The following is a 14,926-nucleotide window of genomic DNA, read 5'->3' on the forward strand; positions in this document are numbered from 1 at the left end:
ACACTGCACAGCCATTTGCAATGCAGTGGAGATTTTACAACTCTAGACTGTTACATGACAGATGTTTTATCCTCTACCAGGAATTTACTCTAGCAGACTCCTACCATCAGAGCAGTCCAACAGTGTACTAAAACTATGCCCAAACTCATCACTAGGATCTGATCATCATAAACAGTGCAGTTGGTACAGATGGTGCAGCTGAATGAGGGTAGATCACACCCAAAGCCTGCTGGGTGCTAAAGGGTTAGTAATTGCATTGACTGACAGACTGATATCTGTCTTTAAGCTGCCTTCTCTGACAGTGGGAAATTGATTCAAGTTCCTCTTTGCTCCACTAGAGGGCACTGTTAGCATTTCAATCTGTGTGGGAATTCAATTTTTCTTTTTTCCATTTTACAGCCTTTGAATACATGAGTGTATGCAGAGCTGGATGAACAGATCTGAATATGTAATCTGTAGCTGAACTGATCCAATAGTGAGTGGCAAACAAGAGCAAAATCTAGGGGACAGTCTGGGTTATCATAATGACATCATTATCTCTCCATGTGCTCCATTGTGAGTCCATGGCATGGCCTGATGGATTTAATAAGTGTATGCACTATTGCAGCTGATTTTGCATTCCTGTCATGACAGTGTACATATACACACAGAGTACATTGGAAATGGAAATATATCCCCATAAAAAACACATCCAGGATGGAATGTGGAATGGAACATACATGCATTCCCTCACATGTAAACACACATGCAGTGATATTATTCTGCAGACAGCACTGCATGTGTCTCTGTCATTTATAGCAGATGAGGCTGCTTCTGTTTGCACTGTTTGCATATGTGTCAGTGTTTGTTGAAATGAAATAACACACTGCATTTTTTTATTTTTTGCATTGAAAGCAGGGCAGCAGCACATCAGCTTTAGGCCACTGAAGGTGGACACACTACGTACATCACACGTGTACTCAGACTGACAGTGTTATTAAAAAAAACACCTACACAAGCTGCTTTCCTTATTAGGCTTTGTAACAAGATCTCACAAGACTAATGCGCACACACACACACACACATACACACACACACACGCACATCCTGCTGCCCCCCACCCCATCCCCTTTGGCAGATTCTGTACTTGTGTCATATCAGCTAATACTGATTCTTCAGATCTTACAACAAGCTCAACTCCCTGTCGACTCGCCTTCTTACCCTCCAATCCTTCTCTGCCTGTTCTGTGGTTCTGAAAGCATTTTATTCTTATTCTTTATCTTCATGTATTTTCAGACCCCCATGTGACAAGGCTTCGTGAAGGTTAGCGGTCCAAAAGGATGAAAGAAATGTTTGAGGTATTCAGCTTTAAATCTTTATAAGAAATTCTTGTGGTCTGAGAGGATCAGTCAACGCTGACTCTCAGCAGGAAATGACATGGAGGATTGCTCATGTGATTGAACAAAGAACTCAACCAATATTGACATGGTCAATATTATCAACCATGGTCAATATTATCAACATTTATTGTTTTGACATAGTGGGACGATAAATTTACCTCATGCGTTGACAGATAAATTGGGAACAAAACTGGATAGTGGGCCATCACAAACTCACACCCTGGTGGTTGTGGCAGCCATTTTTCAAAATGGCCACCAGCAGTTTGTCAATCTTTTCTATCACACTGGACCCATATGTAATAACAGAAGTAATTTAGATCCCAGTAACCCTGAGAACCAAAGAAAATACCCAATCACACCCAATTCTGGATGTTTACTAACTGGTCATTTCATTAACTTTATGTAATATAGTGCTATGACTTAGTAAAATCAGATCATACAGTTTGCATTATTCATTCTGAAACACAATAGACCAAAGTATCAGTTTATAATGGCCGTACTCTAAACCTGCATGGAATGATTCAACATTACTATTCAGCTGGGAGCCAAACAGCTGATGAAAGAACCAGTAATTGTGAAGCATGACTGAGCACTTCAGTGATTCGTGCAGACCTCGGTGCAAGTGCCTCGGCTTTCTCTATCAGCTGTGTGACACTGCACTATAACTAAAATTCATGTAAAAGTTTGCAGTTGCAGAAGCTACATCTGTGTGAGTAAAAAAAATGCAGCATCTTTGTTATAACATGGTTGATAAAAGTAAGCATTTATTTGTGCAGTAGGCTATTGATTTAGTTCAGTAAATTCCAAACGTCAGCTCAGAGTTCACTCATCTGGGACTAGAAAATAATTTCCGTTGCTAGGTTGCTACTAAGGGTCTGATTATTAGCCGTAGTGGTAAACTCGGTTCCATTACACATAGGAGTCTACTAACGTGACTGATTGTGTTCCAGTTATTAATCAGACCCCATGTTTTTCCATGGAAATGGGAACACACCCACAAAAACCTTTTAATTTTGAGAGCAAATTGCTCTTCAACATGAACAGATTTTGATTACATAATGGAACATAATGAATTATGAACACTAGGAAATGCAGAGTAAACAGTTAAAAATATGAATAAGAATGTGATGTGCATATAAATGATCATATGTAAACAATAGTTTGTAGGGTATGAATATAATCTGTATTAATATGAATACACTACAGATTTATATGACTAGTGGCAATAAGTTAAGCTAAATGGTTATCAGATGATCTGTGTGTGTGTGTATGTGTGTGTTGTCTTTTAGGAGCTGATGGCACCTACAACTGGTGTGAGCACAGAGGGAGGAGAGGCAACTGCTGCTGGAAGTGGTTTGATGACATGGATGAGGTGATGAGGTTTGGTGGAGTAATCAATGGTCTCTGCCCCATCACCTCATCCACCTCATCCTCGCCTAAAATAATATTAAGGCCACAGATAAACAATCAATAAATGTGAAAAAGCTTGGCTTTAAATCGCCACCAGTTGTCACTGTTGCCGCCGGTGGTGTGAAATGCATTCTGGGATTCTATTAATATACTTGTGTATGTGTGTGTGTGTGTCATAGACCATATGTAAAGAGATGAGGTATCAAACTGGATCGAAACTGGTATCGAACTGGAGTGAGGCAATAACACACTAGTTATCACAAAGTTAGTTTAGTATCAGTGTAATATCTTTGTAATTTGTTTCAATAAACATCAGTAATGTGACTGCATAAACAGTGCGACTTGTTTCTTGAGTCCTCTAGGACAGGCCGTTTTCAACAAAAAGCTCTGGTGGCTCAAACATGTACGCAGTAGGGAGCTAGCAGGGTGCTAACAGGGTGTTAACAGGATGCTAACTGACGCTGTGCTATACTGAGTTGGCGTGGTTTTAGCGCCTGCGGCCGACACGCCCCCAGCATCTCAGAGCAGAGAGCTCCTTATTTTTTCATGATTTTGAAACCTAATTTTATATATTTGCTGATTTTTTTAACCATTCAAATTTAGCTGAGTGGTTAATAGCACATTTTTCTGTGGTGTGATTAACTCAGAACGCCATTAGTATCACTGCTTTACATGAACTTTATAGGATATATTTGGATATAAGTCTCATTACATAGTTTGTCCACCAGAGAACACTGACACATTTATTTTTACACTGTAAAATGTTCCACCAACTACATACATTCTAACCAATGATATACTGGTGATATTATGTAATCAAAAATTTAAATTCTTAAATATTGATATTGTATCAATATATTGATTGGTTACCAAAATGTTATAACTTGCAGGAAAAAGTGACTCATCAGATGTGGTGATTAGGGTGGTTGGGGAGGGACAATTGTGTTGGTGCGGCCAAGGCACGTTATGGTGAGTTCCCAATGGCCATTTGCAACATTTCAGGTCGTTCAGGTCCTGCCAAATGTCCTCAGACACCTCAGAACTCTGCAACACTGTTAACAGTCTGACTCTGGGGAATTAATTCACGGTGTGAAACCCAGCAAATGTCAAAGAAAAAGAGACGTGTGACGTGCCCTCTTCAGTCTTGGGGACTGGAGCTCTTCCACTGTAAAGGCTGCTGTTTAGTCTCTGAGTTGTAGACCCACCCCTCATCACTGGTGATGATTGTTGACATGAAGGTTGGGTCATACTAGGCCTGTTGATGGAGCTCTTCACACTTTGACATGGCACTGCTGAAATTACAAATCCAGACCTGCAAGTGGTCACAAAAAATGCATGACTCACAACAGTTATTGCTCACACCTGTTGCATGCATGTTACTGTGTACTATGGAGTTTTTTGACTGCACCATGTAAAATCATTAGGATTCATCATTCAGGGACCATATATATCCACAAATAAAACGAACTGACTTCTGTTCAACAATTCTCAAGAGAGGAACAGTAAATGATAAACTGTGTCTACATTAGTACCTCCACAGTCAGTGAAACGTGACAACCTTTTCAATAAGAAAGCAATGCAAAATGATGCAGTCATACTCAGAGTGTCTGTGTGTTGAGATATAAGGAGATGTGTCCTCACTCTGTGTCTGAGTGCTGGGGGGACCAGCACAGTGATCGCTGTCTGTTCAGTGACACTCTGAACAACAAGTCAGTTGGTGTCTGCACTTGAAGGCCAATTGCCTTGATTCTACCAGACAAGCTCAATCAACCCTGGAGTCTGTTTCAAATAAAACTGACCCCAGGTCTGCAACAAAAGCATACATTGTAGATAAGTGGGTGGGGAGGTCCCTGTAGGTGGGCAGGATGAGCGATGGGTCTGCCTGGTTGTCAACTTGCTGGTGAACCGGCATCTGAGCCGATAAAGAGTGAGAAACAGCAGGCAGTGGAGGATATTGTGTGTGTGTGTGTGCACGCAGAGCCTCAGTGGAAATGGACATGAAACAGAACCGGATGAAGAGTGATGATAGCGGTCGGGCTACACTGCTGGCTACTGCTCTTAGAACAACACACATCTTTCATAAGCACCTTATCAGCTTTCAAATGAGATGAAGCTGAGGTTCATATCTGGAAGACAACAGAGGGAGGGGTGAGAGAGGGAGGAAGATATATGTGAGGCGTCATATCACCATGAGGGATATCCATCTACATTTTTCATATGAATATTGGGTCTTTCAGTTATTTTGATGTCACATTCTTTTATTTGTAAAAACCTGGGACAATAGCAGCACAGAGTGATTTAGTCGTTGTGTTGATTTTAGACCTTCATTCTTCAGCCTTGTATGAAAACCCTCTCAGAGGCTTGTCTGGCTACGCAGCTCCAGCAAAAAAATAAAATAAAATAAAATAAAAATATAAAAATATTATTAATAATAATTTCACCAAAAATTCAATCTGTCTTAATTCTTGCCGCAACGCATCACAACATGGTCTGATAAAATGTTGCACCATCCAATTCCAAACATGCACATACCTATAATGCTATTTTTGTGTGTTATAAGCAGTCAAATTCACAGATTCTTCCTGGATTGTATTTTTTGTTTCACCAGTACCTGTAAACAACACCCCCACCCAAAATGTAGGGCTGAAGATGGATTTACTTTACCAGTGTTTTGATACTATCTCCATTACAGTTATTTCCAACTGGTTTAGCCCTCAGGGACTAAATTCCAGTCAGTCATGGCCTGACTCCAGATCACAGCTGCCAGTGTGTGAGCTCCGGAGAATACTATGACTGCAATGCTGAGTCACCCTGGTTGTCCAACAAAATCATTCATCCCTCATGCAGTCAAAACCACAGTTACCCTTGTAAGACAACAATTTAATCTGTTTACATAAAAGTCAAAAGCTAACAGCAGAGTTTATATTCTGAGTCAACAGATTCTTGGTAACTTTTGAGATTTATTGGGATGTTTTGTTTTTTTAGAGGAGTCAGCTGTTCAGCAACAAACACATGTGCAACAATAAATGAAAATAAAATAAACTGTACATCACACACGTGTATATTATTATGTCTCTGTTAATAATGGCATTAGGCCAAGAGAGCATGTTCTTTTAAAATTAATTCATTCAATCTGCATCAATTTGCAGCAATGAGATTTAAATGACTGAAACAGGTGATTTTAAATAGCAGAGGTTGTGAGCATAGGTAAGAGCTGGGTAGCAGCTGGGTTAGAAATCTATTCCATAAACACCCTACTGTGCAGCAGATGTGGTTTCTACGACAGCGCAACAAAACTGCTTGTCCCCATCCATCTCAGATGCAAAGTACATTGTCTATGGTGAGCTCTTTCCCTGTAACTTGTGGCACACTGGCACACAGGCCATCATTGTTATTCTTGGTTTCTCCATGATTCCCAGCTGTAGACATCAGACCTGGTCCATTAGGGTCAATCCAAGGTCAAAGAAACAGAACCCTTTTGCTCAAATACAAAGTATCCTAACCCCTGAGGAGCAGCAGTGAGGTTTCAAAGGGTATTGTGGCACACGGTGATGCTCACCAGGCTGGTGATAGAGCTTGCTGGGAACAAATGGAGGGAAGCCCTCTACAGTTAAGTTTAGTAATATGTGAAAATAAATATGCACACTTCACTCAAGCATGCAGTGAAGGAGCAGAGACATTTGCTGTGACTGACCCCGGCTCGACTCCTAACCCCTAACCCAGATATGACCCTGTCTGCAACATGGAAATAAGACTCACAGGTCTGGAAAATGGCAAAGCTTTTCAGGAATCATCCCTGATCCATAACAATCCTCACTGTAAATGACTTCTAAACTACTTGAATATTGTTTTAAGCAGTGATTGCTTACATGGGTTACAGTAGCAAATGATGTAGGATTACAGTGCCCCCTTGTGGCCTGCTCCGCTAAGCTTTGTATCTTTCTCCCAGAGCATTCTGGGTGATTTCCGCCTCCTTCTCAGAGTGCTACTTTGTGCATGAAGCTGAAGTGATGGTTTATCCTATTTGTATGTTTGAGTCCTGTAGGAAATATGTTAATCTTGTAACTTACCCTCACTCTGTTTACATCTGTTATTGTGAAAGAGCTCCATCCAGAGTGGGAAGGAGAAGCTAAAGCTTAAACTCTATTAGCGACCTTGGTTAGCGGAACAAGGTATTGAAACACTGAATGTATGCATTATTAGTAGCAAAATTATTTATGTTCATGGAGAAAAATAGAGAATTTCATCATTATATTTGTTCATATTAGTCACACTGTATGTATTGTCAAGCTTAAAAGTTTATGGTTCCTTCCAATTGTAATTGTAAATTTATCAACCTATTTGAGTGTAGTCATATGGTACACTACATTGTTGTTGGGTTTCACACTTGGCTGTTTTTAGAGGCACATTCTATAAGTTGCTATAATGTATTGAATTGTTGAGTAGTCTCTCCATGATTTATACATGGCCTGTGAAACTGCAGTAAGGTATTGTATTTGTTTTTGTGTTCCTCTATAGTTTTTATAGTGCTCAACACAAAGAGGAAAGAAATAAACACAGAAGCACCTGTTTGAAAGTCTCTGCGTCTTGTTCATTCAAGCCAAGGCGCCGCTACACTCACAAACAAAAACAGTGTAAATAGGAGGAAGAGTGTCAATACAAAGATCCTTATTGGAGGCAGATACAAATGCATGCAATGTTTGTAGTGTGAGTATCTGTAGTTTATACTGCCTGGACTTTTCAACATAGACCCCATTAACAGTAGTTGTTTATGATATGAAAATAAACCAACATGACAACTATACACACATAACTTATAGAGAGTAAAATCACTCTACATTTTTTTAAAGGTGGACCCAGGTGCCCAGAGACTCTTCACAGAATCTGAGATGTTGGACCAGTCAAATATTAACTACTGTCTGTGTCTCTGCTGGTGTGTTAATGATGATTATAGATTATTTTAAATGTGCAAAGATTATTTGATTTGTGACTGTGTTTTATTCCATCACTGCAACTCAGAAAACTGGAAATAAAAACTAAATCTCTATTGCCTTTTATTAGAAAACAATGATCCACACATTGTTAAATATTTCACTTTGTTTTTCTAATTGCATATTAACTGCACTGAGTTTCTTTTACTGTCAGCAGGTTTGCTGTCGGATAGTGACTGAATTCAGTGTTCCTACAGTAGCTCTTACACTCAATTCTTTCAGTCACTGTGGCTCAGGATTACACAAGGAAAGTGTCAGTTTAAATGTTTTAGACTTAATGGCATGATAATGCATGTCAACAGTAGCTTTTTCGAATAACATCCACCATTAATCAGTAACAAGTAAGTTAATATAAATAAATAAATACTGTTCAACCACCAAAGTGATATGACAGAGAATGCTGGTGTTTCCAAAATCAAGACAGCGTTATTTTTATGTTTATGTCACAATATGAAGATGAATCAGGCCACTATTTATTGGGCAGCTTGTTAGTAATCATTTTCCATGTAAAACAGACAAATCTGGGCTAAATTAAACATTATTAATAAACATAATTTCAGACATAAAGAAATGTTTCATAAACAAAAAACCTAGACTTCTACTATCAGTTTTCATATGACTCCATGGTGGCAGATGGTTATAGATCATTGTATGACAAATAAAATTGGGCATGATAATCCTGACATCTTCAACATGTCCAAAGTGAATTCAAAAATGAGTTTAACTTAAAAGACCCAGAATCTGCTCCAGGCTGTGTATTTGAGCTGCTGTGCTCTTATTTTGAAACTCTGCACATTCCAGACAACAAAGAGTTTTCTCCGAGGAAAAGTCTCCACAGGATTCAAACTGACAATGTATCCTGACGGGAGAGCTCTGTGCTTCAAGAAGGTAAAATTAGTGACTGGTCATGACTGTCACAGCTTCTAACACATTGCCCTTTAATGTATGATAATGCATTCTTTCTGATCCCAGTGTGCCACAGGTGCACCAGGTGCGCCAGGTGTGCCAGGTGTGCTTGGTTTGCTCCCAGCATATTCAGTTTGATCTCTGGAATTGCATACAAATACCACACTGCTTACACCTTTCACATTCATTTCTACTCATTTTTAGCTATGAGAAATGATTAGTTTTTTTTACACCCTTATGTCATTTTATGCCTTAATGGTAATGGTTAGGGGCTTAAAAAAATGTAAAAAAAGTGAAATTAAAAATTGCTGTAGAAATGACTTGGTGTGTTATTTATGAAACCAGACTGACACAGTAGACAGATTTTCCATTTTTCCTGCTACCAACACATCACCTTCATCAACTGCTGCACAATACATCCCACTACTGACAGGTGATGATCAATGTTACTCACTTCAGCTGTCAGCTGCTGGTTTTAATGTTGTGGCTGGCTGGTGTATGTTGAATCATGTGCTTATATTATGACAGCAGAATATTCTGACTATTCATATTACTACTCATATTATTGTGACTCTCAACATTTTATTTCTTCATTCTCATAACATTATAGTTGTTTTCTATATTATCCATCCATCATGATCAGGGTCATGGTGGCAGCAGGCAAACACCCTTCTCCTCTGCAGCTTGTATCTGTGATGTGATCCAATCACTGGCCCAACCTTTCATAGCATTTATAAGTTCAGGAAGACTGATGGATCCGTCCTCGGGGCTGTCCAATTAGAGGATGTGTGTAGCTCTAAATTGGTAGACCTTCAGGAATAAATTTGTGCTGTTTATCAGTGGTCAGTCCATCCCTTGATCTTAGATGTTTGGTTCAGTTTGGTTTTTGTTTGCAGTAAGGATGGTTATGACTGCCAGTCCATGTTCTCCACCTGTTCAGTAGCTTCAGATGTGTATCTATTGGCACAAGGCTTGTTGCAGGTCAGTTGGAAAACATCCACGAGACATATTCTCACCTATTGGAAATATTGGGTTTGGTTTAGGTGCGGGGTGGCACCAGGGTAGAATGTGCAGAAAACTGAGAGTTTATGCTACTCACAATTTGCACCAGTGGACTCCCACAGTAACTTACAACTTGCTGTTAAGCTGCTGCAAACCATTTTTTATAATCTTGATGTCAGCTGACAAATTAACATAAATAGCAGGTTAATGACAGCATGTGTGTGTGTGATTGGCTGAATCGACATTTAAAATGAGTGATCAGAGAATGTGTGAGATGACAGAGGCTTGTGCAGAGGTCATGGACAAACATTTGGGTGATCTGTTGACCAGTAACTTCAGCCTGCCAACAATGAGAGTATCTCTGAATAAGACTGATGAAGTTTGTTTTCTTTACCTCTCCTTTCTTTCTTTCCCCAGAAAACCTCTCCTGTCTTCTTGTCAGCCTTTTGTTTTGTAGATTCTAACTTCAGCCTGTGGATCTTAGGCTGTTTCTATTTGTTTTCTTAAAAACTGAACCAGAATGAAAGAGCATCAAAAGCCTGAGTGATGGTGAAGTGACAGCTAGAGAGAAGACAGAATACAGACGCAGGTTCAAACTGTTTTTCTGTTGACTCTCTCTTGCCTGTTTCTCTTTGACTGATTTAAGAACAACACATTTCTTTTCCTCCCTTCCTTCATTTGATGGATTTTGACTACTAATAGCTAAACATGGTGAACCATGATGAATAGCACATTAGATGTTTTTTTTTTTCTTTTCCCTCTTTCACACTTGTCAAAATGATGGTGTTTGAAAGCTTTGCTCCTTTTTCTCCACAGAGCCCCCCCACTGAGAATTCTCCAGCCTTCACTTCCCTCTGGCTGTCTGTCTGTCAGTCTGTCTACATGTCTGTCAGTCTGTCTGTCTATTCTTTTCAGATAGGAACAGTCAGTTTTACTTCACTAAATACTGAGACCGAGTTAATCAACCTGTTTGGAGAACATGATAAGATGCAAATAAAAGGAAAAGTTCACAGTGTTTTACATCTATGAACCTCTTGTTTGTTGTAATCAGTCCTCCTGATCATCTCATGACGAGATGCTTCATAATGTGATCCCAGCATGAGTGCTAGAAGACAAAAATCAACAGTCCAGTCTGTGCTATAATATGTTCAGAAGTCACCGAAGTAAATATGAGACAGCTCTAGAGAAAGCTCTGAGAAAGCTCTAACTTTGGAAGAAATCCACTTTATTTGTCCCAAAGGTAGAGCTTTTTCAAATACAACCACACGCATCTTTTCCTGTCTTAGCCCTCCGTTTTCTTTTCCAAAAGGGTAGGACGGAAGGTTGTAGCAACTGAAATCAACATTTGTGAATGTAATGATCATTCATCTGTGTTGCATCCTTTCTTTCTGGCCCGCCTGTTTTCCCCTGCTCAAACTCTCCTCTTAATTTCAGACACTGCCACACCTGACTCTCACCACCCACCTGTTTCCCATTACCCCAATCAGTCACAGCACTTATATCAGCCCTCTCCCCTCACCAGGTGCTGCACCAGCTGCAGCCTTCCAGTCTTTTCCTGCCTGGTCCTTGCCTGTCTCTTTTCCTCAGCCTTGCCCCTTGTACCTGTTTGGCAGCTGCCTATTCCCACCTGTCCCTGCACTTTGCCTTTGTCTGAATCTTTGTTTCTTTGTCCTTGCCTTTAGCTACCTTAGTTGAAGGTGAACGGTTTTTATTTGATCTGTGAGTCTCTGAGCTATATATTTGATACCAACCTGATTACTGAGTCATTACAGTGAAAAAAAAAGAGCTGCGATCAAACACAGGCACAGTCTGTTCCAAGTTAGTTTGACCTCACTGAAATCAGTGTTATGGTTTGTGTTGATTAAACTTAAATTTAAACTTGACCATCAATGTACTGTGAAATTGTTACAGGTTAGCAATTTGACATTTGTACATCTTTAATTTGTCTTGCAGCTAAAAGATTCTAATATCATGAGTAGTCCTACATTTAGGATAACAGCCTAGTGACTGTTTTTCATAGGAGGAGTTGAACTGTTGCACTGCTTGATGATCTCTGAGGCCATTTTCACATATTAACTCTGAACAAAGTTCGTAGAATCAGGTCCTGACATTCTCCAGTGTTTGCCTTTCACGCATGCAGCACACAGTCAGAGACGTGTGAGACATGTTCTTACCTATGGGAAATATTCTTTGTGGTTTAGATGAAGGGTGGAGCCTGCAGGTAGTGTACAGGAGACCAGTGCTGCAGATGAGAATGTCATCAACACACCAACTCATTTGCTGAGTTGGTGTGATAATTGTCTCCAGACAATTATCTGCTCTATTTACACATCAGCTCAATTAGACATTACACAGATTTAAAACCAGGGATTTGAGAGGATAAAATCTGGTTAATGTCCAGCTCACACATACTCTTTCAGCTCTGCTGGGTAGTGACAAGAAAACTTTGGGTTTTCAGTGCATGTGTGAAAGCATCCACAGAAACCTCACCTCTGAACTGCCCCTCTCCTTCACTCACAGAACCCTTTTCTACCAACATCGAAATGGGTTGTGTTCTGCCTCTGTTTGATCAAAAATAATTTGGTTTGGAATCGGAAAAGCTGATTCCCAGCTGGGACCAAAAGTCAGCAGTGAACCATGACAAGGTTCAGTGGGTTTGTCATATTCTACAGGTTAGAAATAGAGAATGTACACTATTGCCCAAATGTTTGGGATCACTTGGAAATTTTCTTGTTTTCCATGGAAACACACATGGAATTAGTCTGAATAGGAAATATAGCAAATGAACAGGACATGCTCACATTGTCAGAGTTAGAAATAATGATTTTAATGGATATTATGAATGTGTTCTTCAAACTTTGCCTTCATCAAAAAAAAAAAAGACCTTAGGCATCTCCCACAAGATGTATTGGCTTGATGGAGTCTTCCTCCATACCATATGGTCAAGCTGCTCCCACAACAGCTCAATAGGGTTCAGATCTGAGACTGTGCTGGCCACTCCATTACAGTCAGAATTCTGGGTGACTGTTTACTCTTTGAATACTGCTGACACATCTTGGAGGTGTGTTTTGGGTCATTATCCTGTTGTAGGATGAAATTGGCCCCAATCAAATGCTGTCCACAGGGTATGGCATGGCATTGCAAAATCTTGTGATAGCTTTCCTTCCTCAAGGTCCACTCTGTACAAATCTCCTATTTTACCTTCTCCAAAGCACCCCCAGACCATCATGCTGCCTCCACCATGCTTGCCTGATGGCACTAAGCACTGTTTTTGCATCTTTTCATTTGTTCTGCATCTCTTAAATGTTCTTCAGTTTGATCTGAAGACCTCAAACTTGGACATCTGTCCACAACACCTTTTTCCAGTCTTCCAGTGTTTAATGTCTGTGCTCTTTTGCCCATTTCAGTCTTTTCTTTTTATTGGACAGTATGAGATGTGGCTTTTTCTTGTCAATTCTGCCATGAAGTCCAGAATCCTGAAGTCACCTCTTCATTGTTGATGCTGACACTGGTGTCTGATGGGTACTATTTAGTACAGCTGCCAGTTGACGACCTGTAAGGCATTTTTGTCTTAAATTACACACTTTCTGATATTTATCTTGTTGCACAGTTGTGCATCGGGGCCTCCCACTCCTTTTTCTGTCCTTGTTAAAGCCAGTTTGTGCTGCTCTCTGAAGGGAGTAGTTTACTGCATAGTAAGAGATTTTAAGTTTCCTCGCAATTTCTCACACTGAATAGCCTTCCTTTCTAAGCACAACAATAGACTGATGGGTCTCTAAAGGAAGTTCCCTAACCCTAACCCTAGCCCTCTTTCTGGCCATTTTGAGCCTGTAAACAAACAAACAACCGCTGATGCTTCAGATGCTAAACTAACCTAAAGAATGCCATGCTCCCTTTTTTGCTCCCTTATTAGTACAACGGTATTCAGTTGTGCAACACAATTGCAATCAATTAGCTTTAGAAAATGAATGAAACTTGGATTAGCAGCCATAGACTGATGCAGGGGACTGACAGTTGCTGATAATAGACTTCTATGCAAAAATGTAGATCATTCTTTAAAAATAATCTGATTAATTTTAATTGTTGTGAATTGCATGATGTATTTTTCTTTGGAAAACAAGTGATTACAAGTGATCCCAAGCTTTTGAGCTGTAGTGTAGAGGAGGATGGCATGTGAGAAATTGTTGGTGGAAGAAAGAGCAGTGCAGTGGTCTGCCAACAAATATCTGTAATAACAGCACATACACTCACAGGTGATCAGGTCTTGCTACTACTGTTTTCTTACAGTGTGCACTCACAACTGGTGGAAAACTTGGTTTGCTGGATAGAACCAAGGTTACAAGAGTCCTGAAGATGAGGTTCAAGGGCCAGAGATAATTTGGTGGAAAAGAGGTAACTGTGTGAGTCTGAAGGTTCAGGACCAGGTTCAGTCCAGGAGCTGTATAATAAGCTGCTGCCCTCAGTTCATCATAGTATAACAACTACCCCTCCACTTTCCCTGATGCCTGAAATAGCCCAGTCTGGCTCTGCCTCTGCTCATGTTGTAGGCGGGAATTACAATAGGTCACCCGACTCTGTGCACCTATATGAATGATGAAAGTGGAAGTTGTCCCACCTTAGGGACATGTGACAACAGTCTGCTCAGACCACACAGTCCTGAAGCAGGTCTAATCCACTGGAAAAAGGTGAAATCACCTGTGCACAGGCCTGTACTACAGAGCAAGTTCAACATACCCAGGATATCGTTTCATAATCTGGCTTCACTAAACCTAACAACCACAGTCACAGTTCCAGGATGGTGGTTATCAACTCAGTAAGTCAACCCAGGTTTCCCCAACCTATCCATGAGCAAGCTTGTGGCCAGTCATAAACAAGGACAAGTCTACTGGCAGCAAACTGTGATACTGGACAATTACAAAGGAACACAGCTGGTGAAAAATCACAGACTGTGTGAATGTATTAAAGTTAACAGGCTGATGATATCACTGCTCCATCATCAGGGCACCAGCAGATCTGACTGTAATTACACTTGTGTATTCCATTAAATTAATGTGTGGCTCAGATGTATTTTCATGGTGTGTTTGACAGTTACTGCCTGCAGCAGAGTCAAACAGGCTTGGGAGCAAATAAAATTACAAGGCTTGAGTGATTCAGTCTGTCTCTGTTGTGGGATGATACGCAAAAGAAAAAATATGCAGTACACACAAGCACAGTGAAATGGCCTTGTCAATGCTGCAA

The sequence above is a fragment of the Lates calcarifer genome, linkage group LG21 (assembly GCF_001640805.2).
Source record: "Lates calcarifer isolate ASB-BC8 linkage group LG21, TLL_Latcal_v3, whole genome shotgun sequence".
In the NCBI taxonomy this organism is placed as follows: domain Eukaryota; kingdom Metazoa; phylum Chordata; class Actinopteri; family Centropomidae; genus Lates; species Lates calcarifer.